This window comes from Anabrus simplex, chromosome 6 (assembly GCF_040414725.1).
Source record: "Anabrus simplex isolate iqAnaSimp1 chromosome 6, ASM4041472v1, whole genome shotgun sequence".
Lineage (NCBI taxonomy): Eukaryota > Metazoa > Arthropoda > Insecta > Orthoptera > Tettigoniidae > Anabrus > Anabrus simplex.
In genome coordinates this window covers 142,004,473-142,024,957 of record NC_090270.1, presented here as the reverse complement: position 1 = coordinate 142,024,957, position 20,485 = coordinate 142,004,473, and the positions used below count along the sequence as shown (strand labels likewise).

The following is a 20,485-nucleotide window of genomic DNA, read 5'->3' as shown; positions in this document are numbered from 1 at the left end:
AGACAAATCACTTCCAATTTCTATATGGAGGTTTAATCATGTTCAAAACTGTCTATATGATCTTTTTAAAGTCTAAGTGGTAAAAATTGAAAAAAAAAATAATGCATTTTTACACGCTTAATAAACTACGGGACATTTTGGCGTCCCGACAACTTTTTCTCGGGACAGAGGAATAATCTCTTATTTTACGACACGTACATGATCCTTGTTTTTAACGGCTCTTGACAGTGGAAGTCAGTGTTGCCAGATCCTCAAATTTCGGAAGATCTTCCAGTTTGTTAAAAATATATTACACAATACGAATTTAGATTAAAATTTTCAGATTTCTTTCGTCCCCACTTTACGATTGCTAGGCGAGGTATTTTACATGACTGCCCATCAGTACATGTCTATTAAACTTCCCTTCAACTGCTGTCAGTTTTAAGGGAATTCGGGGTGCGATGCTGATAACAGTGCATTGAAAATGGGTTCTTTAATGTGTTAATGATACAGGTCTTCTCTCGCATACCAGCACTCCTTCAGTCACTAGTGATAAACATTTAATGCAGTCACCCAGGTGGCAAATTCCCTATCTATCGTTTACTTAATCTTTTTCTTAAATACCAGTAATCGCAAAGAATTTGGAACTTTATTGAACATCTCTCTTGGTAAATTAATCTAATCACTAATCCCTCTTCCTATAAATGAATATTTGCCCCAATTTATCTTCTTGAATTCAAACATAATATCTCTCCTACTTTTGGAAACACCTCAGACATATTAGTCTGTCATTCCATGCAATCTCTCCACTGACAGCTCAGAACATAGTACCCTTTCTCCCAAGTCTTCCCAGCCCAAACTTCTAAATATTTTTGTAATGCTACTCTTTTGTCAGAAATCACCCAGAACAAATCAAGCTGCTTTTCTTTGGATTTTTTCCAGTTCTTGAACAAAGTAATCCTAGTGAGGGTCCCATACACTAGAATCAAACTCTAATTAGGTTCTTGTATGGACCTGTATGCCCTTTCCTTTACATCCTTATACAGCCCCTAAATATCCTCATAACAATATGCAGGTATCTGTACCCTTTATATACAATCCTCTTTGTGATTATCCCAATCTTTCCTTATATTAACATAGGTACTTCCAAAGATTCCCATAAGCAACTTTCACTCCATTAATGCAGTACCATTAATAAAAACTGAGAACTTTTCCTATTAGTAAAACTTGCAACCTTTTAACCCAATTTATCATACCATTACCTGCTGTCCCATCTTGCAACATTGTCAGTCTCTTTTGTAGCTGCTCAGTCTTGTAACTTATTACCCTATACACTACCTATATCATGTGCAAAAAGTCTTCCCTGATTCCATTTCTTTACTCATGAAAACATAAATATCCAAATATACCGGTACTGCCTTGAGCAATTCCCCTCTTAATGATTACGGGATCAGATAATGTTTCACCTACAAAAATACTCTAATTCCAAGTTCTACTTTCAGTCACTTTTTTGTCTATTCCAGTTGCAGTCATTTTTGTCAGTAGTCTTCATGATCTACCCTATCAAATGCCATAAATAGGTCAATTACAATATTGTTCATTTGACCTGAATCAGATATCTGCTATATCTTGCTGGTATCCTAAAAGTTAAGCTTAAGTGGAATAACCTTTCTTAAACCTGACCTGCCTTCTATCAAACCAGTTATTAATTTCAAACATGTCTAATATAATCAGAAATAATGCATCTCAATTGCTTTCCTTAAATGTCAGCTACTGAGGTGGTATTTCAGTACAAGACATACCACATTTTGAACTTTCTACATAGTTTTTGAAGAACCACCACTTTTAGAAGTTCAAGGAAATTCTCAGGTATATAACTGAAAGTTATTCAGTTGTTGCTCAATGTCAATTGTACACCCATCTGATTTTCAGTAAAATAATACAAATGGACATATCTAAGTCTTCCAAAATTTGAGCCCAATCTTCCAAAATATTTTTTGAATGTGGCAACACTGTTGGACTTAAGTGCTGCACTTGAATTGTCTATGAACTATGTTGAAACTGAAATGCTAACCCACCCGTCCTGGATTATATGAATATTTTGATGTACGTATGTTTACCACTTAGTCTGTTTTTCTGATTTGGGATCAGGGATAATGTGAGATAAAATTGTTTTTATGACAGTATGCCCTTCCTGACGCTAACCTCAGTCGAGGAGCTAATGAATAAATGTGAATGAAATTGGGTAAGGAGGTGGAAGGAATCAGCCGTGGCCTATGAATAGAAACTGTCTCGCATTTGCCCGAAAGTGAAAATGGAAAACCACAGGACAGTTGACGACGGGGTTTGAACCTGCTAGTCTCCTGAATGCAGAGCTGATGTAGCACATTCACACATGGATATTCCATGTTATAAGAATATTTTGAAGATTCTATTCATTTAGTCAACTGGTTATGTATAAATTGAAGGGTAAGCTTATAGTGGCATAACAATATTTTTCTTTTACACAGCTGAATTACAATAGGAGCTTTTAGTTTTGAGTTTCTAATTTTTCAAATGGCTTACTTTTAATGCACACTTATGAGAAATATTGAAAATAGACTTGAAATCTCATTCACAACACTGTTACAAAGTTAAATATTTGAAGATGTAACATAATTCGAATAGTGTTTAAAAATAATCATGTTGAACGCAACACTCTATTAAAAATGGATATGATACTGTGTATAGCAAGCAGTCTTCATTAGAAATTGCTAAAATCTTAGACTTTTCCCAATGTCTTGAGGTTGGCACTAGTTGTGAATTTGGTCTTGTTTTATGTCTGTATGTCCTTTCTGGTGTCAATGCTATGTGAAGTATATTAAGATGAACACAGTCCTTGTTCCTTTTTTTTTTTTTTTTTTTTTAGTGGCTTTACGTCGTATTGGCACATAGGTCTTACATGTGATAAATATAATTTTTGATCCATATTGTTGATATTTGATTGAAATAACAATGTTATTTTATTAATTTGACAACCTAATCAATACAATAAATCTTTGTTGAATTACACTGATATGTTAATTAAAATGGTACATGTTTCGCCTTACATATAGGAATCAGCCACGGGTTTAACCTTGAAATAAAATCAGGCACCTGATTTACATAAAAATAAAATTAATATATAAAAAGCCTTGAAGAGACTTGAAAGAAAATTAACATAAGGTAAAAGACTAGTACAATGTTGAGAGTGAGAAGTTTACATTTGGTGAAAGTATTTGAAATAGTGACATTGGAAGACTACTATTTCAAGTAAAATGAATAAAGCAACAGTTTGTTAAAGACAAGTGGTAAAATTGCTATAAAATGTTGACGGACTAGCGGTTAGAACTAGATGAGCGACTATCAAAATTGTATTTTTTAAACTATAATGTTGAATAAAATAATGTTGAAAGATCTTCAAGTGACCTGTATAGTGACAATGGGATAGAAAAGGGCTAGGAGTGGGAAGGAAGCGGCCAACTTTCCCGGTGAACATTAAATTACGCTAAAACTAAGAGATAGCCGTACGGTTAGGTAAGCACAGCTGTGAGCTTACATTCGAGATAGTGGGTTTGAACCCTACTGTCGGCAGCGCTGGTTTTCTGTGGCTCCTCCATTTTCACCCCAGGCAAATGCTGGCTGGGGCTGCACCTTAATGCCATGGCTGCTTCCTTCCCACTCCTAGCCCTTTCTTATCCCATGTCACCGTAAGACCTATCTATGTCGGTGCGACAAAGCAACTTATAAAAAAAAATTACGTTACCTGTGACACCTGGGTGGTTTTAAGCAACATAGATAGCAAGACTATTGTAATCTCTCACACATAGACATGAATAAACAGTTTTTGTGCAAATTATTTTCTTACAATGTTAAGGTATAACTAAAAACTAAGTCTATAGTTACGGAATTTCTTTTTATTCTGGACTTCAGAGTTGTCCGTTTGACGAGCATTCAGCTAATTTCATAGTGCAGGCAATAGTCCAAAATATTGCTTGAAGAAATTCTTTAGAGTTTTTAACATTAGTTATTATTTCCAGGAATGTTCCTAATTACTCCTGCTTGTATGCTGCAAACTGGTTGGTGCTGTCATTCTGGTCACCTAAGATCCATCTCATTTACTGCACTACCAGTCACACTTGGAAGTGGTATGAACTAGTCTATGAACCCATCTAGCAAAATGCAAGGTAAGTCTAAGAAATTTATATTACAACGGTTAATACTTTCAACTTAAATAAACAAAATTAAGTTAAATACAATTTTTCACTCACCAAATATAAGACAGCATTATCAGTCTTGAAATGTTATATTCAACAGATTTCTTTAAGGGTGGCATTGTACTGTTACATTATGGAGGGAGCAGAAATCAATTAGTTTCCCGCTGTAAACCTACTTCTATTCTGCAAATCTGATCAATCCCTTTGCTGCAAGGACTTAACATTACAAATTTTACTGCCCATTCTCTTTTAATTTTTTTTACGCTAATTGAATCTTTATGGACAGTGTATTAACCAATCTCATTTTATTAATTTAAATCGTGTTCTTCTGCTGACCTTGTCTTATTGTCATACTGAGTAAGAGGCTGTGCAGTTTGGGTACTGTAGGTATTAGCTTGCATTTGGGAGAGTGGGTTTGAACCCCACTGTCAGCAGCCTTGAAGCTGGTTTTCTGTGGCTTCTCCATTTTCCCACCAGGCAAATGCTGGGGCTGCACCTTAATTGCCACAGCTGTTTCCAATTTCTAGCCTTTTCCTATCCCATCATTGCCATAAGACCCGTGTCTGTAACATAAAGCAAATAGTATTGTCATGTTTGTTGCCCAAAGGTGCCCTTAAGTCTTCTGAATCCACTTCAAAATCCTGATAGCTTTTGACCATTAATCAAAATTTAGCTCTGTTGCAGATTGTTTTCAGGGTTACAGGTCTGTCTCAGGTCATTCTCACATTCTTAGAACCACCTCAGTGGTGTTGCTGTTTTTCTTTTTTCTTTAATCCCAGATTTTCTTAGTTGGTAATTATACAGATGTGCCCATTGGTTATTGGTTCTATCTTACTGCAAAGTTTTTAATCTGTGGAGACCAGAATGTGTGTCCCTTGTTACCTTGTAGTTCAGTATACTCATAAATCGAAGTAGCTAAAGGATAGTCAATTTTATTAACAATTGTACTGTTGCCATTGATGCTTTCACGGCCTGTACTTCTAGACATGATATTATAGACTTTTGGGGTTATGCCATGTCAAGAAAATAAGGTGAAATTCTTTAACGCAGAGAACTGTGCTCTGCGTCACCAGAAGAAAATCTTGACTGTCCACGAGAAAGGCTTCTTAAACAATGACTTTGAAGTTTAGATGTTATAACAGAAGTAGAAATGGTACGTTTATTCATCACCAGATGGCTCCCTGGACCTAGCACAGTGCTAGCGTTCAAAGCGGAACTGACCGAACCATCAGAATCTGATCAAAAATTAGATGTTGGCTTTTCAGGCGTTTGCTCTATTAACCAGCATTTTGTCTTAGGTCTGACACTAGACTCGTCAGAGTGGGATGTGTCAGACCCTACCCACTGATGCTGGGGTGTATGCAGGTGAACTTATCAGAAGCCTCTTATGTGGCACAGTCTGATAACTGCATACGGAAGATAAAACTCCACAATGGAATTAATGCCTGCCTAGCAATTCCAAATAGTAATTCTAAATTCCCATGGAGGGAATTAGATATTTTTCCACCAATAGAGCATATCAAAAATCAGATCAAAAATTAGATGTTGGCTTTTCAGGCGTTTGCTCTATTAACCAGCATTTCGTCTTAGGTCTGACACTAGACTCGTCAGAGTGGGATGTGTCAGACCCTACCCACTGATGCTGGGGTGTATGCAGGTGAACTTATCAGAAGCCTCTTATGTGGCACAGTCTGATAACTGCATACGGGAGATAAAACTCCACAATGGAATTACTGCCTGCCTAGCAATTCAAAGACGAAATGCTGGTTAATAGAGCAAACGCCTGAAAAGCCAACATCTAATTTTTGATCTGATTTTTGATATGCTCTATTGGTGGAAAAATATCTAATTCCCTCCATGGGAATTTAGAATTACCATTTGGAATTGCTAGGCAGGCATTAATTCCATTGTGGAGTTTTATCTCCCGTATGCAGTTATCAGACTGTGCCACATAAGAGGCTTCTGATAAGTTCACCTGCATACACCCCAGCATCAGTGGGTAGGGTCTGACACATCCCACTCTGACGAGTCTAGTGTCAGACCTAAGACGAAATGCTGGTTAATAGAGCAAACGCCTGAAAAGCCAACATCTAATTTTTGATCTGATTTTTGATATGCTCTATTGGTGGAAAAATATCTAATTCCCTCCATGGGAATTTAGAATTACCATCAGAATCTGTCTAAGAGGGTCACATAACATGTGTACGTAACATGACATTGACAGGTGTATGACATTGACACAAGCCTGGAATGAAACATTTGGCAATGAGGAACGTACCAATTTGGAAAACGGAGATAAAATAACAATAGTGGAGGGGCAGGGAAGGGAACTACCTATGTAAATCCTTAATGGCTGGCAACCAGGAATTGAGAGCCAGTGTCCCTGTTGAAATTGTTACGATTTCTAAGTATTTCCACAGCTTGCTGTATAATCCTGGACCTGTAGTGTCTAGTGTGGGTAAGAGCTCAAGCATCTTGGAACATGACATGACCTGACGATAGTGTGCTCAGCTATTGCTGATTTGTCTGGCTGGTTGAGACTAATATTATGTTCATGTTCCTTGATACAGGTATCAATGGACCGGCATGTTTGACCCATGTGTACCTTACTGCAAATACAAGGAATTTCGTATACCCCAGGATGTAAAAGTGGGGACAATTTATCCTTGGTTTTACGCAGGCTGTGAGCAATTTTAGTGGCAGTGCCGAATACTGTTTTTATATTGTTTGCGGAGGACCTTGGCAATTGAATCTGTGGTGTTGTGAATGTAAGGCAAGTAGGCATTTCTCTTCACTTCTTCCTTCTGTGAGCTTTGCTTAGTTGTTTCTCTGGGATGCAGGACTATGAATCTGCAAATAGCTGTAACCATTACCCTTGAACGTGACTTTGAGCGTGTCCATCTCCACCTGGATATTTGATGGCTCACAAATTCGTCTCTCTCTCTTGGCAAGTTACATAAAATCAGCTTCGTGGTCTGTATTGCACTTTAACAGATTCACAACTATTTTTTATTTTCCACTTGTTGATACATTAATTGCTTAAGGCAACTTACTGGTTAAAAGTGGTACATGTTTTGTACATTAACATCTTCACCCACATAACACTGTTCAGATGAAATTTTTTAAGGACACTTCCTCTCAAGCATTGATACTTTGTTAATATATGAATTTTTCATCTAAACAGTGTTATGTGGCTGGAGATGTTAATATATGAAACATGTACCACTTTTAACCAATAAGTTGCCTTAAGCAATTAATGTATCGACAAGGTGCAAAATAAAAAATACTTAATTGTGAATCTCCTGGCGAGTGTCGTGAGAATACCTTGTTTTTTGTGCTGGATGGTGGTGAGAATCTGTATGAAGATAATTTGTGTGGGTAGGCTTACAATAGACGGTATGTCCTAAGGAGCCGTCCGATTTCTTTTTTACTGGAACATCCAAGAAAGGAAGGAGTCTGTCAGACTCCACCTTCATAGTGCATTTAATTAAAGGATGTTGCTGATTTAGGTGGTTTAGAAATAGATGAAGTTTCTCAGGATCTTCTGTCCAGACCACAAGTGCATCAACATACCTCCACCATATCATAGGTTTGATGGGTGCCAAAGCAATAGCCGCCTCCTCAAAATGCTCCATAAAGAAATTAGCCACTACAGATCCATGGAGTGGCTATGGGAAGTCCACTTTCGCCCGTAAGATGAGTGCATTTTCCATTGTTACTAAAATTTTAGTGATATCTTAAGTAGTTTTTAAAGAATTTAGTGAAGGTCCTCCACAACTATACTTGACAAGCAAATTATTACTCTAGGTTTTGCCAGACAGTGAGTCAAAGATAATTCGTGGGAAAGGGTTAAATCAGTTTCAATACTTAGCTTATTTTTATACTTGTTCTAAAAATAAATTCAAAACCAATATTCTTCTCCATTATCAATGATCTGCATTTAGGGCTGTTGCCCAGGTGGCAGATTCCCTGTTGATTGTTTACCTAGCTTTTCCTTAAACTTACTCAAAGAATTTGGAAATTTATTGAACGTTTCTTTTCTACAAGTTTGCTCCATAAATCTTGCATAACTGTAAGAAGTTGGAACATATTGATGTCAGTTTCATCTAGGTGGATCCAAAAATATTCACAAGCCTTAAGTCTCCTAACGGCTTCCTTCATATTAAAGGCTAAAGGCTAATTCATTCTGAACTCCCTTGTGAAACCAAGTCCTTGGATAAATGAATGTTCCACTGAATTTTCTTCTAGAAATGAATTTTCCTTGGCTTGATTTCTAGAAATCAGGTGTAGGATGGTTCTGGTAGTATAGATTTTGATTCCCATATGGGACATTTCAGAAACCTTGCGAGAGTATGTTAAAGGAAATGTATTGTATGGCTTGGTTAAAAGCAAACAGGAGGGAAGATACAAAATTTGTAAGAAAAGATACAGGAAAAAGTTTACACAGAAGATATTCTTCATAAATGAAGTGTTTTTGCTAAATTACATAATATTAAACTAAAAAAATGGTTGAAAAAAACAAGATGAAGATATGACACTGTTGGAAATAGGAGGTACAAAGATGAAAAGTGGCAAAGTATCAGGTGTAGATGAAGTGGCTACAGAAATGATAAAGGCAGCAGGGCCAATAGGATTATATTGTATATATAGATTTTTCTGAGTGATATGGAAGAAAAAATTACCAGATTGGAGGAAGGGTCTGATAATCCCACTGTTCAAGGGTGTTAAGAATGTAGAAACTAAAAGGGAATCACCCTCATTTCACATGTAGCAAAGATCTTAGGATATTGGACAGAAGACTGAGGATGAAGGTAGAAAAGGAAATGGACGAGAAATCTGAATTTAGAAGAGATTTTTGCATTATGGAAAGTCATGGAGTTAGATGTAATTTGTTGTAATTAGATGTAGTTGGTATAAGTGAAGTACGTTGGCAGAAAGAGCAGGATTTTTGGTCAGGTGACTACAGAATTATAAACACATCAAACGGGGAATTGTAGGAGTTGGTTTTGTTTTTAAATGTTGCTTATTCGGGGCGTCGACCTATGATCTTTTGCCCCTACTTTGCACCATACGTTGTGAACCTGCGTGTATGTGGAAATGGCGGAAGTGTAAAGTGTTGAATGTGAGAAAAGGAACATTCAGGACGACAACATCCAGTCCTCAGGCCAGGGATATTAATCATTTACAATAAAAATAAAAAAAAAACCCTGACCCGGCCGGGAGTCAAACCCGGGGCCGCCGGGTGACGGGGGGATGTATTGCCCCCTACACCATGGGGCTGGACAGGAGTTTAATAAGTGAAAATAAGGCAGCTTAGTAAGCTACCACGACCAGCATAGTGAAAGGATTGTTGTCAAGACACCAAACCAATGCCCACCACAATAGTGCAGGTCTATATGCCTACTAGTTCAGCAGATGAGGAAATCGAAAGAATATGAAGAGATAGACTTAATACAGTATGTAAAAGGTGATGAGAATGTAATTGTGATGGGAGACTGGAATGCAGTGGTAGGCCAGTAAAAAGGTAATGCAGTAAGAGCATTTGGATTGAGACAAAGGAATGAGAGGAAGTTGACTGGTTGAATTCTGCACCAATCATAATTTAGTCTTTGCTAATACTGTACTTGGTTCAAACACCACAAATGATGGCTGTGTATGTGGATGAGACCTGGAGATACTGGAAGGTATCAAATATACTTCATTATGATTAGGGAGAGATTCAGAAATCAGGTGTCGGATTGAGTTTCCAGGAGCAGATGTGGACTCTGATCATAACTTGGTCATAAAATGTTATCTGAAGTTGAAGAAACTGAAGGGAAGGAATCCAAGGAGATGGGATCTAGAAAAGTTGAGTGTGAGGGATTGTTTCAAGGAACATGTTGCACAAGGATTAAATGAAAAGGCTGAAAGAAACACAGTAGAGAAGGAATGGAGTTGTAAAGAATTGGGTCAGTAGGGTGGCTGAAGAAATGTTAGAAAGGAAAGATCAACAAAGCATCAATGGATAACTCAGGAGATACCAGACCTGATCAATGAACAAAAATACAAGAACGCAAAAAATGAAGAGGGCAGGAAAGAATACAAGTGATTAAAGAATGATGTGGATAGAAAGTGCATGGTAGCTAAGGAAGACTGACTGAAGAAGTGCATGGATGTCGAAGGTTGTATGGTCCTAGGAAAGGTAGATGGTGCATATAGGAAATCAAGGAAACCTTCGGAGAAAAGAAAACTAGGTGTAAGAATATTAAGAGCTCAGATGGAAAACCACTTCTAGGGAAAGACAAGGTGACAGCTCTGAGAGACCTAAACAGAAACAAGGCAACTGGAATTGATGACATTCCCTCTGAATTACCAACTGCTTTAAGAGAAACCAGCAAGGCAAGGTTATTCCATTTAGTGCGTAAGATGTATGAGACAGAAGTGCTATCTTATTTTCAGCAGAATGTTATACCTATTCCCAAGAAAGCCAGTGTTGACAAGTGTGAAAACTATTGCATCATTAGTTTAGTATCTCACGCCTGCAAAATTTGAACACTTACTATTTACAGAAGAATGAAAAGACAAGTTGAAACTGAGTTGGGAGAAGATCAATTTGGCTTCAGAACAAAATGTAGGAACACATGAAGCAACCCTGATTTTATGTCTGATCTTAGAAGATTGGATTAAGGACAAGCCCACGTACAGGCATTCGTAGATCTAGAAAAGGCATTCAATAATGTTGATTGGGCCAAGAAGCTATTTCAGATTCTGAAAGTGATCGGGATCAGGTACCAAAAATGAAGAATTATTTATACTTTGCTCCACTTGAAGAAAATTGTTTTGTAGTTGTCAAACCTGTTGTAACTCTGGAAATTTTTCCCTTGTAAGGGATTACATTAGGATTGGCAGCATTGCTTGTTTGCATCACCTTCAGCCATATTATATTTTATTCTTCCAAGTCATGACTTGCATGAGCGTGAAAAATTAAGCCAGAAAAATCTAATTTTATCTGGTTGAAAGGAGACCAATCTGAAGTTGCCTTGATTCCATGTACTTAATGTCTAATTGCTGAGCAGTATTGCAGTTTTTCATTTAATGTTTGATAAAGTTAATTTCATTTCCTAGGTTAGAAATGTCACCTTGAAGATACTTTGCTCTGCAACAAACGTGGAGCAAAGTTTCCCCAGGCTGGATGTTTTACACACGTCAGTTCTAGCTAGGTGGTGTAAATAGCGTTTACAATCTTTTTTCAGATTTTTGGAAATGTTGCAGAAGTATAAGAACTGCAGGAAGTAGGAGATACTGTTATTATAGCCTGGAACAATGCCTAGTAGCCATTAGGAATAGAGTTCTCAGTGAAAAGCAGCAGAATTTAATATTCCAAGAAAGACATTAATAAAGTGAAGTTAAATAATTGTAGTATTTCACATCCAGGATTCCCTAAAATTTTCACTGATGAAGCAGAATTTGTAGGATGTATAATGCAGCAGAGTGAATTTGGCTTTCCTGTGACTCCTTTAGAACTTCGCTAGACAGGGACGTAAAGTGGCCAAATTTAAGGACAACTGTCCAGGTCATGAATGGGTCTTGGGTTTTACCAAATGGCACCCTGAGCTTACTGTGTGGTTTGTAACTAACATTAAAAGATGTAGAGCTGCCATTGATGAGGGATTTCTCAGAGACTATGTTCAACATTTGTGTGTTGAACTGGAAGACGTGCCTGCAAGCAAAATCTTCAACTTCGATGAGAGTAATCTTACCGATGATCCTGGAAAGAAGAGTTCTAATGAAAAGAGGGTCAAAATACTCCGAAAACATTTGTATGTTCTCCAAAAACAGCATTTCAATAATGTTTGCTGGAAACATAGAGGGAGAAATGTTATGCCTTTTGTTGTGTACAAATCAACTCGTTTGTGAACAACATGGACTGAAAATGGGCCGAACGGCTGCCGCTACTCAAATAGCCCTTGTGGATGGTTTTTATAAGAACACATTTTCTGATTGGTTTACAGACTTGATGCTGCCAAGACTAAAAAAGCAGGAAGGGAGAAAGGTGGTGATCTGTGATAATTTGTCACAATTGATGACAAATGTTCTGCAGCTGTGCTCTGAAAATAAAATTTATCTGTCTACCAGCCAAGAGTACCCATGTTACACAGCCTTTGGGCATATCATTCTTTTGGCCCATGAAAATAGCCTGGAGACAGATTCATAGTGGAAGGGGAGGAAGGAAGGGTTAAAAGATACTGTCTTGCAAAAACAGCACTTTCCTTTCCTTTTACGAAGACTAATGGATGTACTACATCCAAACTCAGCAGAAAACCTAAGATCAGGTTTCAGAAAGTGGTGTACATCCCATCAATGTTGATCAACTTCTTTCCAGTCTTGCTTCACAGACGTGTGACATACAGTTCACGATTCCTTCATTGAAATCCTTCAGAACATGAGCTGAGTGGGCTGCTGGTGGTACCAGCAACAGAGGAAGGAGGAAAGTGTTACAGGAAAAGCCCAAGGGTTTGGAGAAAGAGGTGCACTGACAAAACCCACAACAGTAGTTCAAAAAATGATGCTGAAACTTAGATTCATAAGAAGAGAACTTCGAACAGTATAGTCAATCACAATCCCTTCTATTGTCTGAGGGATACTCATCCCATTAACGGGCCTAAAGTGAGCGGACCGGAATTTGGTGATGTTGTTCAAACTGTGGGGCAGTATGTGGTTTCTAAATATGAAGGGGAATATTTTCTGGGCAAGAGGGTGCTACTATGAGTGCAATGCAGAAATCTCTGAAGTCATGGAAGAGGCCTACACCAAAAGATGAAATGACTTGATTTGGAAGATAGTTGGTAGCTTTAAGCCTCCAAAAATAAGCAGGTGGGGACTCTTCTCTTTTCCTGAATTCGACAGATTTTGGAATTGAGCTCCACATCACTCTTTGTCTTGACTGTTTCTTGAATTACAAGGCCAGTTTAGTGGACGGAACTAATTCTAACATGCTTCTCGGTCTTTCCAAAATGTATTTTTTGTTAAATCATTCACTTTGTAAGATTCTGACATTTAGTTATTGATAGTCAGATATTTTAATTTCCTTCATTTCTACTGTCATACATTGCTCCATAATAACATACTCTAACTCATCTTCAGACATCAGGTGCAAAGTATCCCCTCAAGATAGCTTTGCTCTATTTTTATAAATAATAAATAATACAAATTTACTGAAATGGTTTCTTTATATATGGGTACACCGATTCCTTGTAAGAAGTCTTCATTTACTAATGAAATAATTTAAGAAAACTATGTTCGATAAACCATCTTTTGCAGCTCTTTTTTCTTTAAAGTGTAAAAAGAGTGGAGCAAAGTAATCCCATCTTGCAGTAATCTATACAAAAATCAGTCAGCAGTGATAAGAATCGAGGGCTTTGAAAAAGCAGCAATCCAGAAAAGAGTGAGGCAAGGATGCAGTTTGTCCCCCTCCTTTTCAATGTATATATAGGACAGTAAGGAAAATCAGAAACTTGGAAAGGGAATCACAATCAAAGGAGAGGAAATCAAATCCTTGAGATTTGCTGATATTGATATTTTGAGACTGCAGACGATCTGAGAAAATTGCTGAATGGTATGGATGTAGTCCTGGGTAGAGAGTAAAAGATGAAAATAACTAAGTTGAAAACAAAAGTAAGAGTGCAGTCATATGAAGTTGGGTGGTGCAGGTAATATTAGAATAGGAAATCAAGTCTTAAAGGAAGTAGATGAATATTGTTACTTGGGTAGTAAAATTACTAACGATGGCAGGACAAAAAATGCAGGATAGCACAAGCAAGGAAGGCCTTTCTTACAGGAAATTTGCTCATTTTGAACATTGATATAGGAATGAGAAAAATAAACATTGAAGACTTGCATCTGGAGCATGGAACTGTATGGAAGTTGAACATGGATGATAACTAGATTGAACTGGAGAGAAGAGATCATTGTGACTAAATTTGACAAGAGATACAGCTAAGGACACACACCCAGGACTTGTTAAACTAGTTTGAGGGAAGTATAGGAGGTAAGAACTGTAGCAGTAGACAACGGTTTGAATGACAAGCAGATTAGAGCAGATGTAGGATGCAGCATTTATCTAGAAATGAAAAAGTTAGCAGAGAATAGGGTGGCATGGAGGGCTGTATCAAACCAGTCTAAGGGCTGAAGATTCAAACATGGAGAAATGAGATTTCAGGAAGGATTTAGTGATGACATAGATATTGAGAAGGCATATGACAAGTTGTGCCATGGCAACTGCTCTGGAGTGCATTAATAAAATAGGTAGCTAGAGCAGAACAAATGATCAAAGCCGTGAATGAAAATTTAGTGTGAAGGCTTAAAATAGGACAAACTGGTTCAATGAAGAAACAGGACTTAGACAACAAGGAAGTGCCATGTCTACTCTTCATCATGGACATGGATCAAATCTAAAGTGTACTATAAAAAAATGGGAAGCAAAGTGACAGAGGCCTTACTGTTTGCAGATGAAATATGGGAAGATGAAATAAAGAAGAGAAACACATTACTGTATAGAACTGGCAGATAGGAATATGAAATGAAAATGTGTGCAAAAGATAGCAGTGATAAGAGGAAATAAAAGGTGTATGCTGAAGTAAATGGAAGACCACTAGAAGCTTCAAATATGTGCAGAGTATACTTGCAGAAGATGGGAAGATAAACCACGAAATTGGAAAGAGAATCCAAGTCAATGGTTTTTACCAGTGTGCAAGGTAGTAACTGGGATGTCCCAGAGAAATTCAAGAAAATTCTGTATCCAATGTATTACGCACAAATTTTGATATATGTGGTGGGCACGTGGACAAAACCTAAACATGATGAAACTAGAATCTAAGCAGCAGAGATGGAATTTCTTAGAATTGGGAGGACATGAAGGGATGAAATCAGAATTGGATTCCCTAAACTGCAAGACAAGAGACCAGTAAGTTAAAATGGTATGGACATGAGAATGGAAGAGGAAAGTTCCAGAGTGTTTGCAAAGAAAATAGACCATGAGGAAGGCCCAGAAAGAGGATACAGAAAAGAGCAAAAAATAAATATTGGAGGAAGAGGGTGGAGAGATAGAAAACAGGAGGTCCTTGATTTATAACACTATCCAGAAGATTGGAAATGGGGAAATGAAGAGGAAACTTAAAATATTTGCCTGAATGAGTAAATTCATAATTCCAATATAACTGATCTGATTTTTGGAAGTTTTATTTGAATTAGTTCTGGTAATAGAAGTGGAATGAGTGAATGTTGGAATTATCCACTTGGTGCAATACACTACCACTCCAATTTGATCAGAATGAATTGGCCAGGAAATATTTCTTGTTCAGTAAGATCAATTTGTCTAAAGTAATATTTCTGATAGCAATTAAAGTATGGTAAATAACTGCATTAAATTTATGAAATAGTAATTAAAAATATTGCATAATAAAAACTGCAATCTTGTAGCTGCTGTGGCTTAATATTCTGCTGGCTTCTTATAGAATGCCATTTTGACTGGCAAGAAATTTTTATTCCTCTAAAATACTTCATTATATCAGATTCCCTTTCAGCAAGGTTCTAGAGTCGTGGATTGGCCCACACGATATAGGAATATGAGGGAGGTAGTCTTACATTAAGTGGACACAGGCAGGGATGAAACAGACCCAGCTACTTTAATTTGAAAACAAGTGATTGTTCACCTGCATCAGTCAATTGCCTAGTAAGCCTAAACTTAATATTTAAATCAATCAACACAAATGCATACAATGTCATCAAATACTTCATTTATACCATACAGTACTGTATTAGTTTGCCTGATGACCTTGACTCTTGCTATCTGTAATTTCCTTTTTTTTCATTTCCTAGTAAATGTTTTTAAATACATTCACACTTGCAGAGAACAAAAGCTTTTATGGAATAATTTTCAGTTTGATAGGAGTAATTGCTTCTGAATCTGTTATGGAGACATAAAAAAATTTAACTTATTGTAGTTCATGACAGAATGTTTTCATTCCACATAAATGAAATCTTGTGACAACTGTACACATTGTTGCAAAATCTGATCTGTAAGTTGTTACCAGAATAAGTCTTACCATTTTGAAATGGCTGAAGACAGAAAGAGCTAAAAATGCACTTTTATTCCTGGCAAGTCCAATCAATATTCCATTTCTATTAATAAAGGAATGTGCATATTTATACAACACCCATTAGCACTAATGTCAGGGTTTCTTGTCTAAGAACACAAATTACAGATGGGCATCTTGTTTGTAGAGTCTACATATAATCTGGACCTTGCTTATGGAATCCCACAGTTCTACATACCTTATGATGAAATAAATGTCTACTTATCTTATAATGAAATAAATGTAGAGGAAATCTAGTGATCATATGCCTCAAATTATATTGCCCTTCTTACATGCACCCTGATTTACCATTGCAGCAATTTCATAGAACTCTCAATATTGTCCGCTTTCCCTGCAATTCCTGTAATATCTTCTGATTAGTTGTAGCTGGTAGACCGAGCTCGATAGCTGCAGTCGCTTAAGTGCGGCCAGTATCCAGTATGTCTCAAATATTATTACAATATTATAAGTCCACCTGTTCAATACAATACGATCCACTATTTCATATGGTCAAATTTTTTTAATACATAATACATAAAAGTCAAAGGTACATGTTTCACCCTCCTTACGGGCATCATCAGCCTATATCAATCTTAAAAATAATACAAATAGAGACATTCTAATCTTATAAATTATAGGTTAAAATGTTGAAAAATGATTACGTAAAACATTATACAATAACATCTAAAACAACGATAATGCACCAAAGTATGTTAAAAGAGTGAATTAAGTTTTGAAGATTAAAACGTGATTAAACATGAAATTTTGAGAGTTTAAAACTGGGGCTGTACCTTAAGGCCACGGCCACTTCCTTCCCATTCCTAGGCCTTTCCTATCCCATTGTCGCCAAAAGACCTATCTGTGTCGGTGCGACGTTAAGCAAATAGCAAAAAAAAAATAGCTGGTAGAAGTCCTTGCATCTTCTAGTAGGAACATTTCCCTGGCGAGTATGTAAACTAATCGTGATGGTGTGTATTTTGATGCATTAAGTGGTCATTTAAGAAATCTTGCCTTAGTTTCCTAGTTCCTGTAGTTTGTGTCCATATTAATTCTAACCAATGTATGGCTGTTGCTAGTCGCTGATACTATACAGCTGCTATTATCTTATGTATTCACAAGTTAATTCCAGTTACCTGTAAAGTGATCCCTAAGTATCTGTACAAGTAGTGGACTTCATAGTTGTTCTGTATTGACTAACAGAATTTTTGTATTTAGAAAATTTTTCCACTTTTCAATACTGTTACATTTTAATTTTGTACTTGGAGACTATGAATGAGTAGGAAAGGAGGAAATTGCAGTTAATATAACACCAGAGGGAAAGAAATTGGAACAAGTTATTCAAATATTTGGAGTTTAACATGGAATGGAAGCTGTACAGATGTAAGAAGCAGAATATCTGTGGGGGGGAAAAGCTTTAAGAAAGGTGAGAGGGCTTTTAATGTTTGTAAGGCAATCCCTTTTAATTTAAGAAACAGGTTCGCAAAGTGCTTTGTGTGGAGCGTGGTGTCTTACGGAGCTGAAACCTGGATGAATTAATTACTTTTGAAATATGGTTGTGGAGGACAGAAAAAGTGAAATGGACAGATAGTGAGGAATAAAGTGCCAAGAATAAGAGGACACCTGATGAAAATAAGAGAAAAATACCCTGGTTGGGTTGCATACTATGTAGAAACTGTCAAGAGGGGATGGAGGGGAAAAATAGATGAAGAGGAAGTAGTAGTTTTGGAATGTTAAGATATCAAGCAAGGTAGAAGCAATGAGAAACTGAAAAAAGATACTCAGGACAAAAATGCATGATGTTCAGTTGATACCTGTCTCAAGACAGATTGACAAGACTACAAATTAAATTTCCTTGTCATAAGTAAAGATTAAAAAGGAATACTAGAATCTGTACTAGTTTCAGCTGTCTTCAGCAACAAAGTGATAAGGGACACATTCATAATTCATCAATGAAGGTTCATACAAAAATCTTCAATCACTTAAGACTGATAAAACAACAATCTTGTAATTAAGTTCGCAGATAACCATTTTCTTCATGGAGTCAAAGAATGCTAATGGATTTGCTCAACAGTCAATAACTGTTTGAAATTAAAATAAAGCTGTGATATAGTCAAAATGGAACATGTTTAATCTTGTAGGTTATCATAGTATATTAACCTGGTCTCCTTTTTCTAGAAAAAGGAAGTGGATGTAATTTTAAAATATGGGGGAAGAAAACTCATAAGAGAAACAAGGCAATGGTAAATTGGGAAACTTATTGTACTTGCTCCTTGATCATATTGGTGTATGTGAACAGGCACAGCTGTTGTATGGAATGAAGGTTGGAACTGGAGCTCTTACTAATTAAGAGGTAGTGGTAAGAGGTGGAGGTGGGGTTGAAGGGGAAGTTGTTGTGAGTGCTTGAAGTTTCATGAGGGGTATATGTAATCATTGATGGTATTCAGCTTTTGTTCCATGCATATGTCACTACTTGTCAGTTTTCCTCTTCTCCTGAAGACTATCAATTTGGTTCCTCAGTGTTTGGAGCCATGTCCATTTTCCTCTGCCCATTCAGCAATTACGTTCATTGCGACTTGTAATTCCTCTGCAAGATGCTAGGGCCATATCATCCATATAGCTCATTAAATATGTCATAACTAAACTTTCTTCAGAAGCAGCATGTGAAAGTCTTAAAGGGCTACCATTTCAAGAAAAAAAATTTACAAACACCATTTTGGAATATTTGACAAAATAAACCATTGCAGTGACTGAGTGAGAAATTTGTTACCAAAAATACATCGACCCTCAAGGTAGCCCCCATCCACACCTGTCGTTACGAACATTATAATTAAAGTAAGACACAAAGATGTGATCTTGACAGAAATTAGAATCATATTGGTGGTAGTTATATCACTGGTGTGCACGCCTCTTAGCATACTGAAATATGCAGTATAACTAAACTGAGTCAGCTGTAGGTCATAAGTAAACTGAAGATAATTTTGGTGCTTGTTAACATACTGAGATTACAAAGACTTACAAAATCCTTTGCCAGTAAATCTTGAAGGTCTTTCTTTGTAAGAGCTAGTCCTGGTTTAGGGAAAAATGGCTGTTTTAGGGACAGTTCTTCAATTATCTTTTCTTACAGATACTTCTTGAAAATCCTTGCTGTAGGACTTCTTAAAAAATAAAATATGGTGAATCACTTAACCCTATGGAAATCAATATCAGATGTCCTAGCAGGCATGAATTTGTTAGACCCATTAATTTTTGTAAGAGACAGTCTCTTGTACTGGCACTGCTTGTGGCATAAAAGTAGCATATGCAGTGGCCTCCACTATACACACTAGGCAAGCGTCTTGGTAGGTGTTATTTACAAACCGACGAGGCCAAATTGGCACACTGGCATGAAATGCTGGGAACCGTATTTTTCAACAATGGGCCATTTATAATGGAATTGAATAACTTTCACATACCAGTTTTGTTCCTGTCAGATTAAGGACAGACTACAGAAGCAATGTGTTTCACATAAAAATCCCCATAGCATAATGTGCACATGAAGTCTTTCTTTGCAACTCTAATAGCAGCTGAAAACCCTCCAATGGTATTGATAGGTCCACCTCTCAATTGGAGTTTCACCTGCCTCAATCAAAGAATAAGTTGAGTCTCCTTCATTCTCAGTGGCTTCAGATGAGATATTTGTTAGTTATGAATTTTATTCAAAGAGAAGAAACAGCAAAAAACAGGCCTGACATACATTCTTTGTTGGCTGGTACAGTTCAGAGTAGAAGACTTCAACATTGGTTGTTAGCTTTCTGCTGTAAATACATTAACATGCGTGAACCTAATTTATTCACTTCCTGAAGACCATTTGACTCATCCCACACATAGCACTCTTGTATTCTTGTGTGAACATAGGAAAATACTATATAGCTTAAATGTGGTAACATAATCCTGGTGAATATAAAGTGAACTGCTTCAATCTATAAACTGCCTGAAAGTATTAGCCTGGATGTAATGGCTTTCAATTTTAGGAAGAGCTTCATATTTTTCACTGCATACAGTACTGCACATATATATAAATCCAGTGTTTTCTGTTCTGTTTTCTTTTTGATCTCAAGTAGTCTCGAAGACTTTTCTCCAGAACTATTCAGATTGGCTGTTCATTAATATCTAGGGTGT

At 36.9% G+C, this 20,485-nt stretch overlaps 1 long non-coding RNA gene across 1 annotated transcript in view; it reads left to right on the top strand.

Moving 5' to 3' along the window:
* LOC136875577 (uncharacterized) overlaps positions 1-20,485 on the top strand; it is a 43,845-nt gene that overhangs the window by 4,081 nt on the left and 19,279 nt on the right. The window contains exon 2 of the long non-coding RNA XR_010860478.2: positions 4,038-4,184. This is a non-coding gene — a long non-coding RNA (uncharacterized lncRNA). The remainder of the gene's footprint in view (positions 1-4,037; positions 4,185-20,485) is intronic.